Source organism: Rhinopithecus roxellana, chromosome 1, assembly GCF_007565055.1.
Source record: "Rhinopithecus roxellana isolate Shanxi Qingling chromosome 1, ASM756505v1, whole genome shotgun sequence".
Classification (NCBI taxonomy): domain Eukaryota; kingdom Metazoa; phylum Chordata; class Mammalia; order Primates; family Cercopithecidae; genus Rhinopithecus; species Rhinopithecus roxellana.
In genome coordinates, this window is record NC_044549.1 from 150,424,596 (window position 1) to 150,445,422 (window position 20,827).

Here is a 20,827-nt window from a genome sequence, read left to right on the forward strand (position 1 = left end):
CCTTTGGAGAGATCTGAAATTACCTTTTGTATTATCCGAAGTTGTTATCTCTGGGGAGTTCAAGGTCTACCTTCCTCTGTTGTGCTTAAGTTAAATCAGCATTCATAATGTCATTGTTTTCTTTTTTACAGTCTGTTTCATGATACTCATAAATTTTAGAGAAATCTGTCTGAAGGATCTGCATATGCCTCTATGTGTTTCTGGGGGGTGTGTACTTTTATACATCTTAGCCCTGACTTGCTGTTATACAAACTCACTCTTAATACCGCACCTCCCTCCCCTTTCTCTCCCCCACAGAAACACGAATACACTGATTTATGTATAGAGTCCTGAAAGTCAGAAGGACATTAAAAACCATGTATTCCACCCAGCTTACTTGGTAGCCAAGGAAACAGACGCCTAGGGAGAGGAGGTGATCCTCCTACCCCCTTGTAGGGAGCACCAGGACTAGGCCCTGGGTGTCCTGCTTCAGGTTCAGAGCTCGTCCCCAGAGCAGGAGCTGCAGGGCCTGCTCTCTGAGCTGCCTGCACTTCTACAGATGGATGTCAGGTGCCTCCTAAGCTGGAATACCTGGAAATGGGTAAAAATAGTTGAACAAGTGAGTATAGTTGGTGAAAAGTAAAGTCCTTTTAGACAGCTTTGGAATGATTAGAGAAGGGACTTGGGGACCCCTCCAACAGTGGTCTGCATAGAAGATCTTTTGTAAGCACTGATTTATTTTTCTGCTGAGGGGCCAGCCTCAGGCAGAATTGGGAAATAGGCAGCTTGATATGATGCAGTGATTTTCTAATCCTTCCCCATCTCCCTTTTAAAACTATAGGACTCTTCCTTCGAATAGAAGCATGAGAGGAAGCCCAGTGTGTAAAACCGATCCACGTGGTTGAAGCGGGGGTAGGGAGCCCAGGTTCTGCTCACTTGACTCTCACATTCTTTCCTTGCACTTCATCTTCCACCTCCACCCTCTGCTTCTCACAGGGCTCCTCCGGAGGTGCAGCCCTCGAGCTAGGTTTGGAAACCACCAGTGCCGTGAAAAGCCAGTGTTTTGGATTCAGGCAACCCTGTGTTAGTCACTGTGGGCAAACTGCGTCACCACTGAGCCTGACTTTCTACATGTCAATTGAGGATTAAGTCTCAAAGATGTTTGCATGTAAATCTTAATATATAGTATAACTGGGCCTTAGCAGATACTCTGTAAACATTGATTCCTATCTCTCTTTTCTTCTTCTCCCTTCCCTTTTGCCCCCAGATGGCCTCTCCCTCTTCAGCAGCCCTGAGACCTAGCATTCTTCAGACATGCTCAGCTCTCCAGGAAAACTATGAGTCACTTATATTCCACTGCCAGGTCAGGTCAGCCTGTCTTACCCAAGAGCGTTTGCATTGGCAGTTCAGATTCTAGCAAAAAAAGCTCAATTCCTGCCTCTCGGATATTCAGTTAGGTGAGAGCTGGCTCCAACAATTGACATTCAAGGGAACTGTATTGAGGGACCTTGTAATCATTCATTGATTAAGACCAGCAGTTGGCCTTCTATCTCCAACTGAGCACTGGTCTAGGTACGTATATAACAATATAGTATATATATTCCTTAAAATCTTCATATTCTGCACAATTGCATTCTGAAAACAAGCATGACTTACAGGAAAAGCAGGGTTATGAGCGTATCACCCCAAACCTATTTGACTTTGTAAGCAGGACATTAACAAAAGCAAAAGAAACACGAAAAGATAAAGAAATACTACACTAAAAAGGACTTTACCTTTAAAAATGGTTGAAGATGGCTTGATGAATTGTAAGGAAGAGATTAAGTTGTTGAATTTTGGAGACAAGGATACAGTGAAGTAAGATTGTAGGCAACAATACAAAAAGAAACGCCACATGATTTCTGAACCAAGAACCACATGTCCGTCTGAGCTGAGGACTCTGTGACTTGCTGTGTTCTGTGTTTGAGTACATTTTTTTAGCTGCTAATTCTTGATTGTACAAAATATTAGCATTCTAGGAAAATTGCATGTGAAAGCAATACAACTTTTAATTGTGCTGACGTCATTTTCCTGTTTGCCAGTCCTGTACAAGCAGTTCATGTTACCGTGACATATTCTGTAGCAGGTTGGACTGTTTCTAATCTCAGTGGCCTAAACCCCAGACACACAGCACACGGGGATGCAGGTGAATAAGGCTCCATTCCTGCTGGGCGCGGTGGCTCATGCCTGTAATCCCAGCACTTTGGGAGGCCGAGACGGGCGGATCACGAGGTCAGGAGATCGAGACCATCCTGGCCAACACGGTGAAACCCCATCTCTACTAAAAATACAAAAAATTAGCCGGGCCTGGTGGCAGGCGCCTGTAGTCCCAGCTACTTGGGAGGCTGAGGCAGGAGAATGGTGTGAACCCGGGAGACAGAGCTTGCAGTGAGCTGAGATCCGGCCACTGCACTCCAGCCTAGGTGACAGAGCCAGACTCTGTCTCAAAAAATAAAAATAAAAATAAAATAAAAAAAAAAAAAAAAAAAAAGGCTCCATTCCTGTCTTCAAAACACTCATCGTCTCGTGTGAGACATGAGAATGAGCTCAGATAGCTGTAGTACAAATGCTGTATGAAGGGGGACAGGAAATAATGTGTATGATTGTGGAGGGTGAGGAGGCAAAAGCTTTTAGGTGGGTAGAATTGGCAGGATTTCAGCAGGCAAGGAGGAGGGAGGGTAACACAGAAGAGAACAAGTAGAGGCTTGGGGACTGGAAAGCACTGGACATATTTGGGGGACTAGCATATTGTGGGGGATCCATTTGGGGGTTGGAGACAATTCAGAACATAGGGGAGCGGTTAAGACAGGGACGAAAATGGAGGTTGGCCTCAGGGTGTGGGAGGGCTTGGCTACGGAGATGGGGGCACCGGCACCGTGCAAGGATTTTGAGCAGGTGAGTGATGTCATTAGAACCCATCTTTCAAGAAGCTCCGTCTGGCAGCCTATGCTGGATGCGCTGGTGGGAGCAGAGTGTAGTTCGGAGGTATTGCAGTTAGTTGTCCCTGTGAGAGATGTGAGGACCCTGGCTGGACTGTTACAGTGACACACAGTGGCATGGGGTATGCAGGGAGCACACTACACCACAAACATTTTAGGGATAGAATCTGAAGTATTTGTCAACTGAATGATGGTGCAGGGCTCTGGTGGTACCTGTTTAATGATGACGGATTTACTGCTTGCAGTGATGCTAGCTGTCATCATTGAGTCCTGTAAAAGACGATATAAAGCTAAATCAGTATGTCTGTTTTTTCCCTTCCTTTCTCTCTCTCTTCTTTCCCTTCTTCCTTCCCTCCTTCCCTCTCTCCTGTCTACCAGATGCTTTGTGGTAATTTTTCATTCAAAGTGTTTTCTGTCCCTTACAAAGCTGACAGAGTTGTCAAGAGGTTTCACCCACTCAACCCACATTACTTGACACACAGTTACTTGCATTACAAAGCACTGCATGAGGAGCTCTTGGTAATAAAGGGGTGACTCAAACACAGATCCTCCCCTCCAAAGTCACATCTGTGCTGTTGAATGTTGAACCACATGACTACATTACTTATTAAAAACTAAAATTAAAAGAAAAGGAGGGAGGTGGTAGAATATATAGAAAAAATATTGGAATATTTATTTTTAAAAGTCAGATGCCCAAATAACAGGATAAAGAAGAGTGTTATTCATTAACCTACAGACGTGTGAACAGAATGTGATTTTAAAAATGCAATTACATTTTCTCAGTATTGCAAAGTTCCAGAAACTGTACTTGGAGCTTTATGTAACTGTTTCAGTCAAGTGTCACAAGAACCTTGTGAGAAAGATTGATATTACCCCAATTTTTTTTTTTTTTAATGAAGAAACTGAAGTTTCAGAAAGTCAAGTAACTTATCCAAATGTCACACAGCTAATAAATCATGAAGCTAAGGTCCACATTCAAGCTTGCCTGTATCCTAAATTAATAATCTTTCTGTCACGTCATCCACATCATCTCTTCTGGCATCCTTCTTTTCTGTCTTCCTTGTTCACCTCAAAGCTGTGAATCTTATCAACGACAGATGTGACATCCCATCATGACAGCAGCATTGCTGCAAACAGCATGTGGGCATTTGAAATTCACCAGCAAGAAGCACTGTGTTCTGACTCACGTTGAAAGCATACCAGTAAAATCAGGTATTAATTTTAAAAATGTGTGTTCAACCTCAGGCCTTACTTTTTGGGTTGGAGCCAGTCCAATAACTAAAGAAAAATTAGGAAGGCATGACCTCTAGTGGAAAGACTGAAAACTTCATATGATTTTACTGGCGAGTTTCTCCTCAAACCACCTCTTTTTAGACTGGAATTATGGAATTTTTCATCACTATCTTAAAAATGGGATTTTTGCATCTCACAATCGTAGCACACCTGAGTCCTTTAATAACCTTTTTCAAGTCGGCACCATCTTAAAAAAAAAAAAATTGTCCTCTAGTCTTTTTGCTGCTTCACTATAAAACCCAAACTGGACTTTTGGAAGGGACACAGTATAAATACAGGTGTCTGTATTTAATCTATCATCTCTAAATTCAACTCTGGGACAATTGATAGCTTTGGAAATTGTACACCTCTATTCAAACTGTGTGATCTTTGGTTTTGAGAGCTGAGCTGTAATTGTGCCCATCACTGCAGGTGTATTGCTTGGCTGCCAAGTCAGCTCGACACTTGATACTCACTGACCCACATATGTGCTCCCATGCAAAGTGTGGTATGAGCGCCAGTTGTCCTTAAGGATTCGGCCGGTGATGCAATCACTTTGTCTATGCTTGAGGTTGAATAGAGGACAAAAATCCTTCCCTATCTGATGGGTAGAGGGAGATAACAGGCCCTGAAAAAATAGCAGAAATCTAGCACAAATGCATCATTTTCTTTCAAAGTGAATGAATACCTGGGTGGTTAGAGATGAATGAATTCCCTGGTGGTACAGAATGAGACCTGCCACATCCCTCCTGAATCTCAATCACTACCATGTTTCCAAAAGCCCGCCAAAGGTGTCTTTCCTGATTCGACGAGTAGCCAATCTCAGCTCTTCAAGATCTTAGAGAATGACTGAGACAGTAAATTCCTTCCTCTAACTTGACAGCTTTGCCTTGACTGATTTCTTGCAGTTAAACTTTCTACTTTGAAATTGAGAGAGAGGCAGTCTCAATGTTTAAAAGCATTTCAACATTGCTAGTTTTAAACACATGTCTCCTTGGAGATTATGCTTCCGTCCTTGTGGGGTGAGACATGGGAACCTGCATTTTTAACAAGCCTCGCGGTTTGAGAGCAATATATGAAGTAGAGAGTTCTGGATTGAGAATCAAGGACTTTGGGTTCTATTTCTAGCACCTGTGCCAGGTGCAGTGCTGTGTCACCTTTACTTTTTGGGCCTTAGCAACCTCATATGTACCATGGCAGTTGGAATAAATAACCTTGAAAGTCAGTTCTGGCTCAATTTCTCCCTTAGTAGCCATCATTTGGTTAATAATTTCTGGCTAGAATACTTGAATGCCACTATTCATCCACCGACTTGCTCCATTTTTAGATGGTTGGGGGAAAGTAGATGAAAAAAGCCAGCTCTCAAAATATGACTTTCCCATGTCAGCATTACGAGACTCATCTTTGACTTTGTCTAAGACTTTTTTTATTGAGCAGGCATGGATTTAAAAACACTGCAGCTTTGCCCTCTTAAATGATCTACCCGTGCTTTTAAACTGCAAATTTCAACTTCTGCAGAGGGCTTTGGCTGGTTATTTTAAGTCTTGACTTCTTTTGGTCTGAACATTTTCAAGCTCAAACAATAAAGTATGTTTTTACCCACATACTGAAAGCAGTGATCAGGTGGGCAATTCTGTCTCCGCAGATTCAGCTCTTTATTAGTCTGTTAGCCTGTCAGTATTTTTTTTTATGTCTGTTCTCCTTGGAAAAACTCATTTGATCCCTTAGTCCTTTCTTAAATTACAGTGATAGGTGTAGCCGTACTAATCTGAACTTCTGGATGTATCGAATATTCCAGCTTTACATGATGGAAATACTTCTAAGACTTAATAACATACTCATTATTTTCCAAAATGGCATGTTTTTAGGATATTACTGATTTGTGATTTGAAAACTAGATTGAGGAAATTCTTATTTGAAATAACATTTACTTATTTAAATGAGGGCAAAAACAATAGAAGCAGGAGGTCATTGTGAATAAGCCTTGTGGAAAATTGATTAATAGCTATTAAGCACTTGGCTATCGACACTTAAAGACAAGTTATTTTTCAGGAAGGATGTGTGTTTATTTTGCTGGCATAGGTAAGGAAAGAAGGGAATCTTATCAGTAACCCAGGCAGTCTGGCTCTAACTGTCATAGATTCCTCCCAATAGAGCATGCTGTACAGTTGGAGTCCTTTCTCCCACCTTGCAACAAATTGACAACTTGATGGGGAAAAAAAATGATCACTCGATCTTTCCTTCAACATAATTGTGTGTGGTCAGATGAGTTTTAGTCTGGTTTAGGCCAAAGAACTAGGTGGATACTCTGTGTACTCATCTTGACTCGTTACTTAGGGCCAGGAGCCTTAGCTTCCACATCCCTGCAGTGAGAATTCTGGAGCTCCTCTTCAAGTAATTATAGGGAACAAATGGGAAAATGATTGTGGCTATTCTCTGGAAACTGCAAAGCATCATACAATAGATGTATTGTTTATTTTGACTTGATTGAAGACAGGTTAAAACATTTTCTTTTTATTAATCATCTGAGCTCCTAAAGTCTTCAATGTATTTATTCACTTGTAGTCAGAATGAAACAGTCTAGAAGGAAGAGTAGTGTCTTAACCTCATAACATCAAAGGCTGTTTCCTCTGACTTCTTTTTCTTTTATTCCTGGAACCTGAAGCTTTATTCACTAAAGAAAAAAAAATTAGCTGCAGTAAGTGCAAGCGGACCACTCTGCCTTGCAAAGAGCTCTTGAATATGCGTTGGGAACCCGTTGTCAGCCATGTTGCTTGCCAAGACAAAGCATCTTTGAGTCTTGGCTCAACCTGGATGATCCCTTCAGCTCCTAAATTATCAGGAGGATTTTCTCAGGGGAACTAAACGGAAAAGTCACTGGGTGGAACCTCAAAGTAAATAGGCCTGGGACTGATGCTTTTAACGTAGGCTTATCACATTTTAGCCCGTTGGTGAGCTTGTTTTCCCGAAGATTTTACTCTAGAATTGTAAGACGTCGGAGCCCAGCTAGAAACTCTTAAGAAATGAGTAGAGTGTGGATGCCATCTCCTGGCAGTTTTTGGGAATGGCTTAGTAAGGAATCCATTGATTTATAGGTTCTCCACTAACACATCAAGGGAAAAAATACATGGTTTTAATCTTTTTAGAAATCAGGTATTAGACTTTGATCATAGATCACACTATAGTTATATAGTAACTTTTCTCCTGCTTCCCTGATGAGGTTGTTGACTAAAAATTGGTGCTTTGGAGAATGTCCTAGAGCTAAATTATCCTCAAAGAACAAGAGGAGACGTGTCTGTGTAGTTACAGTACAGTTCATTAACAAGCTGCTAGCTTCTCCTTCATCTCTTCTGAGCATGTGATATGATTCCCTTGCTTGCAGATATAGAGGCTCTGGAGCCTTTCATCATGTCTCACAATGACAGTGTTGTCAGTCTAAGTATATCACCTGATGGTTTCATCCTCTATAAAGATAGACTTTATTGGCCAGGCGCGGTGGCTCACGCCTGTAATCCCAGCACTTTGGGAGGCCGAGGCAGCGGATCACGAGGTCAGGAGATCGAGACCATCCTGGCTAACATGGTGAAACCCCGTCTCTACTAAAAATACAAACAATTAGCTGGACGAGGTGGTGGGTGCCTGTAGTCCCAGCTACTCGGGAGGCTGAGGCAGGAGAATGGTGGGAACCCGGGAGGCAGAGCTTGCAGTGAGCTGAGATCGCGCCACTGCACTCCAGCCTGAGCAACAGAGCGAGACTCTGTCTCAAAAAAAAAAAAAAAAAAAGAGTTTATTTTAGTAAACTATGTAATTAGGCTACACCATCTGTTTATTGATTCAGCTTACTCTGCTGAACTTCTCTTGTGTTAGGGTGGGAGATATACAAGTCATCAGAGGGACACTGACAGGTAAACACATAATTGATAATTAGTGTAAGCACTACACTAAAAAAAAGTATGGGCCGGGCATGGTGGCTCATGCCTGTAATCCCAGCAGTTTGGGAGGCCGAGGTGGGCGGATTATTTGAGGTCAGGAGTTTGAGACCAGCCTGATCAGCATAGTGAAACCCTGTCTCTACTAAAAATACAAAAATTAGCCGGATGTGGTGGCGCACGTCTGTAGTCCCAGCTACTTGGGGGACTGAGGCAGGAGAATTGCTTGAACCTGGGAATCAGAGGTTTCAGTGAGCCAAGATCGTGCCACTGCACTCCAGCCTGGGCAACAGAGTGAGACTCCATCTCCTAAATAATAATAATAATAACAATAAAGAAAAAAAAAAAAAACTAAACACACACAAAAGAAAGTACGGGCAAAAGGTGATTGAACAAAGAGACTAAACATATCATTTAGAATTATTTCTGTACAATTTAGAGGAATAGAAACAGAATAATCGTCAACAGAGGCTGAAAGAGAAAGGTCGTTTTGGTCTTTAAATTTGGCTTGAGGCTTTTATGTATGAGTAAGGTGAGTCTGTTTGAACAAAACTCCACTCCGAAGGTTGGTTCCTGGAGTGAGTTCTTTTTTTTAATTCACCTTCCCCAACCTTAATCCCCATTGTTCTCTTTGGAATTTAAGGGAAAAAATGCCTGTATCTGAAGAATATATGGATTTTCACCTCTCCAAAGCTTTCCAGAGGTCTTAAAAATATCCCTTGGGAGGTGAGGAGAATTGAGATGACAACAAAGCCAGAAATAATAGGGAAGATGCTAGCTGTAAATGCACAGAAAAGCAAGCTTGCTGCTCTGAGAAGGCTAATGAACTATTTTTGAGAATTGTTCTCAGATCTAGTTTTATAAGACGTGTCATGAATCTCTAACTGATTGTGGGAAGGAGCAAGTAATCCCTTATCATCAGCTTAGGCTTCCAGGCACATGGCCAGTTGTCCATATGAAATATAATTTCATCAAGAATTATTAACAGACATGAGCCTGTCTGTCCCTGATTTACACCCCCCACCCACTACAGTTCCAGAAACAAGAATTACTTTGCTGTGGTAGTTCACTTGGGAGGTGACACAAAGAAACAGGAGTGAGGGAACAGAGCAATTGAGACAGAAGGGAGAAAAGCCAATAAAGGTTCTGTCTATTAATAAGCAATTGAATGGGTTAATCTGAGAGGTTGTGTAAAACCCAGTGTAGAATCGCCCACTGGGGAAGAGTCTGGGGAAGCCAGGGCATTTATCTACTGATTCTGCCCCATTGGTTGACAGTTGCCCCAACGGTGTCGGTTCTCTTGCATTAACTCCCCTGCACTCCTGGCAGTGGCTGGAGAGAGGTTGCCCTTAGGCAAAGGGGCAGAGTCACTGGCACTTGAGGAGACGGGCTGGGAACATCTGGGGGACTGCCTGTCACAGCTGCAAGTGGACCCAGGGATGGGCTGGGGACACAGGGCAGGATATCAACAAAGTCACATGCATGTGTACGTGCGCACACACACAAGCGTACTCATATATTAGGAACAATGTAAATTCAAGTGAGGTTTGTAATAACAAGGAACTGTTATTCATTTTGTTTAGATATGAGAGTGGTGGTTATACTTAAAAAGTCTCTTTTAGACAAATGTCTTTGTCTAATTGAGAAAGTATTGTTTATGGGTAAAATTATAGGTTGTCTGAGATTTACCTTAACATACTAGGCCAAAAAAATGGAATAAATGAAATAAGAATGGCAAACGTAATTGTTGAAGTTAGGTGATGGATATGTGGGAATTTATTATACTATTATACCTACCAGTGTATATGTTTGAAAATTTCTAAGTTTACAAAGTTAGTAAACTTCTCTAAAGTAAGACAGGGTCTTCTTTGACTTGCCAATGAGAGTTTGTAAGTCCTTTGGAGGAGGCTTCTTTCTATAAATTGGGATCATTTTTAAGCTAATTTAGCAGATTCGAATGTGTATTGTAGATCACCGATTCAGGGTCTCTTTTACATGGATAGTGACACGTTTTTTTAGGGTGCTGGTCACAAGGAGCATTATCCCTTATCACAGTTTGATGGATACCAGTTTTTGTTTTTAGAGAAGACACAGAATTCTTTGTTTGTTTCTCCATATCTCAGGGTGCCTGATAAGAGTTTTGTACAGACACAAAATGTGACCGTGATAGATACTGCTGTGTCTGTAAAGGGAAAAGACTTTCTTGCTTCAGAGTTCAATAAAAGTTCCTGACCTTGTGGTTAGTATGTTTTTGGCAATCAGGTTCCTGGCTACCTCCACCTGCCTCCTCAACCTAGTAGTAGAAACTTAGGGGGTACGACCTTCAAATTAAGGCTCTGATGTTGGGTTAAAATAACCTCTTAGACTACACATCTGAATATGTGGGAATGTTTTCAGAGTTTGTCCTGGGAGCCTGAAAGAATTTCAGGGATGCCGTTGTGATTAAAATGCTTGTGGAATGTTCTTTGAAAGTTGTCCAAGAGCTAAGTATGCAACACATACACACTTGCACACATGTGCACGCACATAGCTGTGTGTCTCAGCACTAAGTATCTTTTTATAATGTTATTTATAATCATCTCTTTCCGATGATCCTTGACCCATTTGCTCATATACTTTATTCCCCACAGATGACTAAAGTCAGTTTTTAATCTGCTCTAGAAATCTGTTTACTCCAAAATAGAATTTGTTCCATTTTTGGATGGAGAAATAAATTTCTACTTACTGTTTCCTATACTGTTTATGTGGCAGTTCTAAAGGCCCAAAGTATTACATTGTTTATTCTCTCCTAGGAAAGCCTGTTTAATACAAGAAAGCAGCATAGAATCAGCTATCATGGACATAAACAATTTATTTGACTGCTATTTTTCTTAATTTTCTTATCTGTAAAATGGGGACACTAGGCTGGGCATGGTGGCTCACGCCTGTAATCCCAGCACTTTGGGAAGTCTAGGCAGGTGGATCACGAGGTCAAAAGATCCAGACCATCCTGGCCAATGTGGTGAAACCCCGTCTCTACTAAAAATACAAAAATTAGCCAGACGTGGTGGTGCACACCTCTAGTCCCAGCTACTTGGTAGGCTGAGACAGGAGAATCGCTTGAACCCGGGAGATGGAGATTGCAGTGAGCCGAGATTGCGCCACTGCACTCCAGCTGGTGACAGAGCGAGACTCCGTCTCATAAAAAAAGGGAGTGGGGGAACACTATTGCCCACTTGAAAGGGCCAAGAAGATTGAACAAGATGACACAGGTAAAGCATTCAACCTGTGCCTTAGTGCATGGTAGTGGCATGAATGTTTGTGCCCTTCTCAGAGAGTCCTTGTCATGAGATGTATGTACTTAAAACGTGTACTATAAATTCAGCTCTTCTTTTGCTGTTATGTGTGTCATTGCTAGTGCTAGTTATCGCTTTGTAAAGTTGGTGAAGTTGACTGGAGGATGTGACAGCAGCAGGGCTGCAGGTTACAAATGACATAGAGTAGGCCAGATGAGAAGGAAGGGCAGCATCCAGACTTTGGGCGTAATGCTCAGAGTATGGTCTTCTTACAGCCACTGTGACTGGGCCCACACTGGATGGTCATAGGTGGCTCTGGAAGTCTATGTTATAGTTGTCTGTCTTAAGTAGTAGGTTCTTGGGATGGGCAGCCACCTTGGAAGACATCTATACTGAGACTCCATCCCTGCTGAAGATTCTGATTGATCCTCTCTTGGGATAGGAAAGGTACTGCCTCCACAGGCAGCATTGCTAGAAAATTCTGCCTGATGGATGAGTATACAACATTACACTGAAAACGTCTCTTATGTGTTCTACTCAGTGAAACCATATAGGTAAATTCTGTTTCTTCTTTACTAGCACAACTTACCAGATATTTGAAGATGGCTCTCATGGCCTTTTTGAATTTTCTGTTTTTCAGGCTAAACAATTTTCACTCCTCCTCTTATGCATTTTGGCTAGGACCTTATTCGTTTCCTTCAGTGCTGTTATCTCAGTTTCTAATCACATGTTGATTCGTGTGTAATTATCTGATTAGTGTGGGAGCTGTTCATGCTGCATATCACAGATTCTCAGTTCTCCCAGCATGTGGTAGACTTGTGCTTTCTTTCATGGGTGTGGATGGGACCGTGTGACTAGTTTGACCAGTGATTTGTGTATGAAAATGATGTACGTCATTTCCATGCCAGAGCATTTAACTGCCAAAAAGAGAACCTCCAGAGCCTTCTTTTCCTCCAGTAGAGTGACTGTGAAGTTCTTTCTAGACATGGTTTGCTCTACCCATCTGGGTCCTCAATTAAGGAAAGAAAAGCACCCCCAATCCCTTCCACCCCACGCACCCTGGAGGGTCGTCTAGTGTGAATGAAAAATAAAACTTGGTTGTTTTGAGTCATTGAGATATTACCTTTGTTACTCAGCATAATTTCACCTATCCTGATTGATACAATTAACACTTGGCTTTCTCACTAAATAATCAGCATTATGCAGTGGGGGTGGTGTGTTTCTCTTCACCTTTGTCTCTTCAGTGTCTAGCACAGTACTGGCTCATCGGAGACGCTCATACTTACTGCATGAATACGTAAAATCTGAGGTTTGAATCCTATCTTTGTTGCAATTTCTTGGACTTGGCCTACTTCATTATTTTTCTTCTAAAATGTAGACTTTCCCCCTTCTCCTCCCCAATTAAACACAGCTTTCCAGTTTCAGAGTAATTAAGATGTTTACGTATACGGAGTAATTTGAGATGTTTACGTATACATCTCAAAGTGAGAAAGGAATGGAAACCGGACCCAGCTGGGTCCCGGGCAAAGGATCAGTGATGGGGTACAACACTTGACTTCGTTCCAAATATCTCCATCACAAGCTTATGGGTTCTTGTGAAGAGCAGGAGAGCATGAACGTGGTCATCCCTGGTATATTTCTGTATCCTTATGTAGCTGTTTGACACCATATTGGCATTACTCTTGCTTTTCACTTTTTTTCTTTTTGGCTTTTCAAGAATGAGCCTTCTCAAGTGAACACCCTTCTTATAAAAAGTCAATCTGTAACTTTTGTACCCTATTGTGACTTTGGGAAGCTGCTAGGTAGGACTAATAAGACTCTCTTTTGAGTCTTGCCAGTAAGTTCTGAATGGCAAAAACCATGAGTTCTTAAACTATCCTAAGTACTGAAAAGAAAGAAAGGTCAGGACTTAGTTGATGGGAAAAATATATATTGATAATATATTGGTATGTGGATGCATGTGCCAACAAACCCTGTTTACTGATCACCAACTAAGCACAAAACCACACCCTAAGTAATTTGTTGTGCGTTTTCTCATTTTATTCCCATGACCACCCAACAAACTTGTACCAGTTGTTATTCTACAATTTTGTTTAAGGAAACCAAGGTCCACAGTGGTTGATGTTGGCATGAATAAATTGGACTTGAATCTAGGTCTAACTCATGTTCATTCTGTTTAAAATAGCTTGTAAGACTTTGACAAAGCCCACCAATTTTTAAGACCTTCAGTTTTAATTTTTAAGAAGGAAAACAATGGAAGATTAGAGAGGGATTTTTTCTTCCCGTCTTTTAGATTATTAGTAAACACTTTTATACTCATATGCTGACAGGATTTCATATTATATTGTGCAGCAAATTCCATAATCCTAGGTTATGGTTAATGAGGTATTCAAGTTGATTGAAAGAAATGGTACACACAAAAAGCAGGTGCCTTCTAATCTAAAGTCTACACTAGCAATGCAGCAAAAAAATCTTGACCCCAAGGAGGTTATAGATGTCGCCTAAGATAGGATCTTTCATTTGCGATGCCTTTTTGTGAGTTACTGTGCCAGATGCTTCACAGTTGACCCTTGAACAACACAGGTTTGAGCTGCACAGGTTCACTTATAGGTGGCTGTTTTTCAATCAAATGCGGATTGAAAATACACTATTTGAAAAGGATATGAAACCCACTTAGAGGACCACCTTGTATAAGCGGATTCCACAAGGTCAGCCATGGGACTTGAGTATGCACACATTTCAGCATATGTCGGCGTCCTGGGACCAAGGGATGATTGTCTATTGTTATCTTGTTTAGGAAGAAAGATACACCATGAACACAGCTCACAATGACAGTAGGTGTCGAAAGTGCTCACTTACGAGTTCAGGTCAAGACCCTCCACTAGGATGTACAGGGTGTTCATTCCATGGGATACCTGGGTGAGAGGACAAGAAAGAGCTAGAATCCAGCCTGTCCTCTGCCTGCCACCCTGTGTGTCGTGCCACACGATGGCATCCACTCAGAGAAAGCAGCCTTGGCTAGCAGCAGTCTTGGTACAGCCAGGGAGCAAATACTTCATTCATTTCCCTTCCTCTAACATGTTTTGTGTGCCTTGCATGTGCTAGAGGCTTTAAATAGATTGTCTTGTTTAATTAAACCTTTGAAATAACTCTGTGGAATCTGCGTTATTTGCTCTTCCAGTTTTATGTGTGGTAGGAAAAGGGAAGAACATATGGGGAAAATGAGCTAAATAACTACGATGTGCTTAGACATTTCATCGCAATCCTGTAAGGGTGGGTTTTTACATGCATTTACTTACTTTTCATCCATTTGTTTGTTTTTTAATAGATAAAGAATTGCTCAGAGAGGTTAATTTGTCAGCCTCACTTAAATAGTAAATGACAAGCCCAGGATCCAAGCCCAAGCCTGTCTTGAGTCCAATGTTCTTGCATACATATCAGTATCAAAATGGAGAAATGCAAAGATTCCTTTGAGAGACATCTTTTGACTGAGCCCTCTTACTATATATATATATATGTAGTATATATATAGTATTAGGAGCTATATATATATATATATATATATATATATAGTCTGGTCAGTAGGGCATTGCCATTACCATATGTGAATTAATCAGTTTTCTAAAAAGTAAAATTATATGCAGTTGTCTCAAATTATGCAAAATAAAACAGACTCTTTGACATATAAAACATTATAATTGTGAGTACTAATAACTCAGAATATTATTGAAAAACTGGAAAGCTCCATTTTTGGCTTCTGTATTTCCAGGGTCTTACAGTCTATTTGGGAATACTAATGGCTCTCTCAAGGGAAGCCAGGCCCCTTCTTCCTTATGATAAGTGTGGATGGTCAGACATGTTCTGCCCGTTGTCCCAGGTCCCGCTAAAGATTTGACCAGTAAAAATGCAAAGCTGGCACGTTGCCGTGAGTAATCTGCTGCTTCCCTCTGAAGCCACTGTGCATTGTCATGGGGAGATCAGTACGTATGTGCCTTTCTGATCTTTGCACAAATGTTGGAATGCAACAATGCTGGTATCTGTCACTAAGGCCAGATGACCCCAAATGAGTGATGTCTCTTCTTGGAACCAGTTTTTCCTTCAGATAGATGATTTCTGGGCATGAACGAGGAAAGGCCTAAAACCTTTTCCAACTGGGGTCATGAAGAATTTCATAGATTAGTGACTTTCTTTTTTTTTTTTTTTTTTTTTTTTTTAAAGACAAACATGGCGGCCGCCCCGAACGACACGCTCCGCTTTATTTTATACAGATTAGTGACTTTCTTAGAAAAAGGTGGCCGTGCCCACTTCTCAGATGTTTCTCAGAATGTCAAGTGAGTTTGACGAAAATACTTCCGCCCTGGAAACATAAACCATAATATTTTTATAGGAAGGTTTTATATTGTTTATTGTCAACCAAGGAGACTTATCCTACGGGATGCATCAGAATCAAAGAAGGACTTTGTCAACATTATCCCACCCTATACCCTTCCTCCCATTAAAACCTACTGCCGGAATAAGGCACTGTTTGTTACTGGTATGTGCTACATGAGTTGGAGCCAAAAAATGAAGCTCTTTTATATGAAACAATGAATATTACTGAGATATTCAGGCATATATATATATATTTTCAAAAGTGTATAAAAAGATCAAATTTATCTAATTTTGTAACTTTAATTATAAGACATAAAAATTTTACTTTTTATAAATCTTTCTCCCTTCAAATATGTAAGTGTGTGTGTGTGTGTGTGTGTTTTAAAGAAATCTGTACAAGTACTATTTTGATTTATCTACTTAGTATTTCTTGAACTCTGAGTTTTCACAGACTTACTGGAGTGTGGGGTTGTGAAGACAACAAGAAATGATACTTAGTTTTTGTGCTCTAGTATTAGCAATCTGGCATTATATGTTTGCACGATGAAGGTTTGCAATTTCAATTTAGTGGAATATGATACAGTTTTATTCACTAGAACATAAAGAAGTCAGGGACAGAGTTCCATTTTTCACTTGATATTCTAAAGATAATCAGCAGATAACTGAAAGCATGACATGAAACACATTCCTTAAACTTAGGACCTGAGTATCTATATAAAAGGGTACTATTAAGATATTCCTAAGTAAAAACTCTGAAATATATTAAAACCAAGAAATGGAGAATCACAGGAAAGGAGGTTGGGTGGCAGTTTTACTTAAGAGCAAGCACATGCCAGTGCTTCCATGAGAAGAAGAGACCCACCCAAGGGAATAGCTATCCTCTATCCTTCTTTTTTTGTTTTGCTGCTAACAAGCTCAGTGGTGTATGTGCATCTTCCTTTTGTTCCCATGCCTACCTTTGGATAATCTCACAGCTAAACAGCCAGGGTCACTCGATCTTATCCTCCCATAATTACACAAATAAACCTTGGATCATTGCAGAGATGGCACTTGTTGGAACTGATCCGTACAGCCAAAGCGTACAGTTGAAATTCTTCCCTCCTCTGTCTTTTTCCCTTCCAGCCCTGTGTTTTGGTTGCATGGCAACCCATCTGCCATGATAGCTGATGTCAGCTCATTTTCACTTAAACTTAGCCCAGGAAAGTTTTCAAGGAAGACATTTGGGCTTGTATAACGCTGGGGAAGGCTCGAGTTGTGTTACCATATTGTTTGTAAAATTGCAGACTAATGTGCTCAGGGAGGCTAAATGGAAATGTGGATATAAGAAGGGATTAGCTTCTGGAACAGTGTGGCCTTAGGGACTTTGTTTCTAACTTCTAGGGGCTTAGTAAATGTGTGTCTGCAGTATTCTTTCTGCTGCTAAAGGGCTTTCTTCACTTTAAAAGGAATAAGAAGTGTTCAAAATTACCCTACCTCCTGAAAATTAGAATTTAGCCAAATACTTGATGTTGACTCCTTTGAATAAAGGATCAACATTTTAACGAGATGCATAAGCATCAGTTGGGAGGAAAGAGAATATTTTATCATTGGTGGAATTTTCTAGTGTATATATTGACAAGTGAAAACACATTAAAACTTCTTAAATCCAGCAGAGGGCAGAAGGGAGTTTTGGCTGTGGCTTACCCAAGACTCTCCAAACAGAATTGTGACAATCCAAGGCAAAATTCAGTGGCACTTTTGTAGACAGATTATCTCTAGGTTGTTAATGCACAAGTTACCCTGATTAGATAGACAAGTCGTAGCTGGTGGGCTCAAAACCAGTTTTCTTCTGTCCAGGACAAAAGGATACATAGGATTTTGAGTTAGTTATGCCTAAGAGGAGGCAATAGTGTGGTACTCAAGTAACAATATAGCTTTAATAGATTCAGATCTTATTTACTAACCATAACAGCATTTCACAGTGTTTCTCACGTATATTTATGGTATTCTGAATGCTAGAATGAAAGAATGTTTGAAATAATGAGGAGTAAACTGTTTCATTATCAAATACATCTCACTGAAACTGACTGTTCCGATATGTGAGTTCATAAAATAATGAAAATGATTTTCACAACCTAATCTGAATCTGAGAAATCAATTTTATCCTTTAAAGCAATAACCAAAACGTGGGGTGGTAGTATTTCTTTACCTGGCAAAGATGAGGTTAATATTAAAAGATACTGACGTTTGAGAAACGGATCTTTGTCTTGGCATTTATAAGAACGTTCAATCCGGATTAAGTTTGGCTTAAAAAGAAAACATATTTTCCATGCTGAAGACGGTTTTTGCTTGGGTAGTAGGTAGTATCTTCTGTTTTGCTTGGATAATATTTAGTATGCTGGGTTTCTCAGGAAGCAGCCTCTGAAATGGAGTTAGGATGTTTATGAAGCAGCACCCTTGGGATCTACACCTGTCGAAGTGGGGAAGGAAGCAGGTTCAAGTAGGAGAAGCTGAGCTTCCCTGCAGGCGCATCATTCGCCACAGCCAACCCCACTGGGAACTCAGTTTGAATGGCCCTTCAGAGTATCCTGAGTTGGGACACTCCCACACCAGTCATTTACTGGATGTGCACCTGCAACCCCCATCCCAGCCCACAGGACCTGACCTGGTGAAGACGGCCTTCTGCAGCTGAGACAATCCTTAAGGGATAGCCTTTAAGCAGCTGGGATAAGTCCTTTATTGAAGAGGGACCAGGATGCCATATCACAGTGCAGATAATGTGAGAAACAGCCAAGAAGTCAGGTTTGCTGGATGTTCTTTCTGATGAATTGTTGACACTATAATGTTGGCTAACTTACGGTTTTAAAAAGAAAATGATAACGTGCCATATTTCTGTGTGTAAGGAAATGGTACTAAATAAAAGACTTTTTCATGGTTCATGTGGTTTGGAAAATAGGATTTTAAAGAGTGAAAAAGAGCACAATTTAACAAATGAGCATTAAATTTTAAAGTATAATTGTCTTAGTTCATTCAGGCTGTTATATCAAAGTACCTGGACTGAGTAGCTTATAAACAACAGGGATTTATTTCTCACCATTCTGGAGGTCAAGAAAGCCAAGATCAAGGCGCCTGCCGATTCATTGTCTGGTGAGGGACGGCTTCCTGGTTCATAGATGGCTGTCTTCTCGCTGTGTCCTCACATGGCAGAAGGGGTGAGGAAGCATTCTGAGGTTTCTTTTATGACAGTACCAATCCCGCCCATGAGGGCTCCACTCTCACGCCTAATCACCTGCCAGAGGCCCCAGCTCCTAATACTATCACATTGAAAGTTGGGATTTCAACATGTGAGTGGGGGGCACAAACATTCAGAGTATAACGATAATAGTAACAAAACACATGCATATGGTTTATTTGATTTGAGATTGTCCTATGAAGAGCAAACTATGAATTACAATGAATAATGGAATATGATAATCATTTGTGGTAGGTCTTTATGATCTTTGGGGAAACGCTGTTAAATAAATCACAGGATGATGCTGGTAGTTTGTCAGAGAATCAAGCATAAGCACATATATAATGAAGGAGGGAAAACGTATATGTTGTTTATGGAACAATCATTTAAGTCTAGCCTTTAAGTATTTATGTTAATTCTATCTATTAATGCTATCCACCTATTAATTTCATGCATTTGTTACCTTATCATTTAGTCATAGCCTCAATTATGTTCCTACTGCATGCGTGGAGTCTTCTGTGCCTGCTTAATACATGAGACATGGTTCTCAAAAGGACTCAGTCTCATCAAAAATCACATTCGTTAATATCACCGCCAATTTAATCAGAAACGTATACAATTCGGGAAGATGTCACGCTCATGGTGCGGAGTTTTCTAAATTTAATATTCTCTTAGAAGTTTCAATTTTATCATTGGCAATAAATATTGTCAGTAGTTTCCTTGAAGCCAGACTCATTTTGTTCATTTTTGAAGCAAATATCTGCCAAATACCCAAATCTAAATAGCCCATAGTTTTCCATTGTTCTTTAAAGTAAAAATGGTGTTCCATGAACAAAGAAGCTAGTTCAGCTTACAACTCAGTTACGTGAGTGCTTTTCCTGAAAACAGATTTCCTATTTCAGTATAAGGAAGAGAGGTCTTATGGTTACTTTCATTTCATCACACAGACTATTAGGAAAATAATCTTTCTAATGGCTCAAAGGTTGAGATTCAATAAAATAACTTATTTTTCTTCGTCAAGGATTTTCTTAAGTAAAACTGGGTTTTTAAAAAAATTGCTAATGCATGTCAGTGGTAAAGAATCTACTGACTGCTAGTGCAGTTTGGCATCAGTGTCTTGGCTGCTGCTAAAGCACTGGGAATTTTACCCTCCATTGTTTTTGTGCCATTAGTACAATGGCAACACAGTAAAAAAGTCAAACAAGACTGGGCATGGTGGCTCATGCCTGTAATCCCAGCACTTGGGGAAGACGAGGTGGGAGAATTGCTTGAGACCAGGAATTTGAGACCAGCCTGGGCAACATAGCAAGACCCTGTCTCTTTAAAAAAAAAAAAAAAAAAGTCAAACAATGTGTTGTTATTATTACTATAAAGAGAGTTATGAACTCATTACCCCTGAAAGTGTCTCCAGCCCACACTGAGAACTGCTGGTACAACGAAAAGTCAAGTGCGAAGAGCCTGGGGAAGGAAAACTGCTTTGGCAAGAGATAAAAAAGGCCGAACCTCCTATGATGGCAGGAGAGATGGAGAACAGGGAAGGAGGTGAGAAACCCTGGCAGAGGTTTCATGGAAAAGATTTGGCAGTAGAAGGGCAGCAAAGAGTTGAAATGTACTGAGGTTTTCAGTCTGCACAACTGAGTGGATGGCAGTTCCATTAACTGAGATGATGACTGGGGGAAGAAGGGCTCTGGTTTATTATTGAAAATGATACTGCTTTTCACTGAGAGAGAAGAATCTATCATCATTCTTCCATTTGGAAAAGGGTGGATTCTAGCACTAGTGTAAAAGTACTGTTGACCAGATCTGTGCAGC

The 20,827-nt window shown here is 40.6% G+C and overlaps 1 protein-coding gene across 3 annotated transcripts in view; it reads left to right on the plus strand.

Annotated features, from left to right (window-relative positions):
- MB21D2 (Mab-21 domain containing 2) overlaps positions 1 to 20,827 on the plus strand; it is a 122,066-nt gene that overhangs the window by 98,264 nt on the left and 2,975 nt on the right. The gene's annotated exons all lie outside the window — the stretch shown is intronic.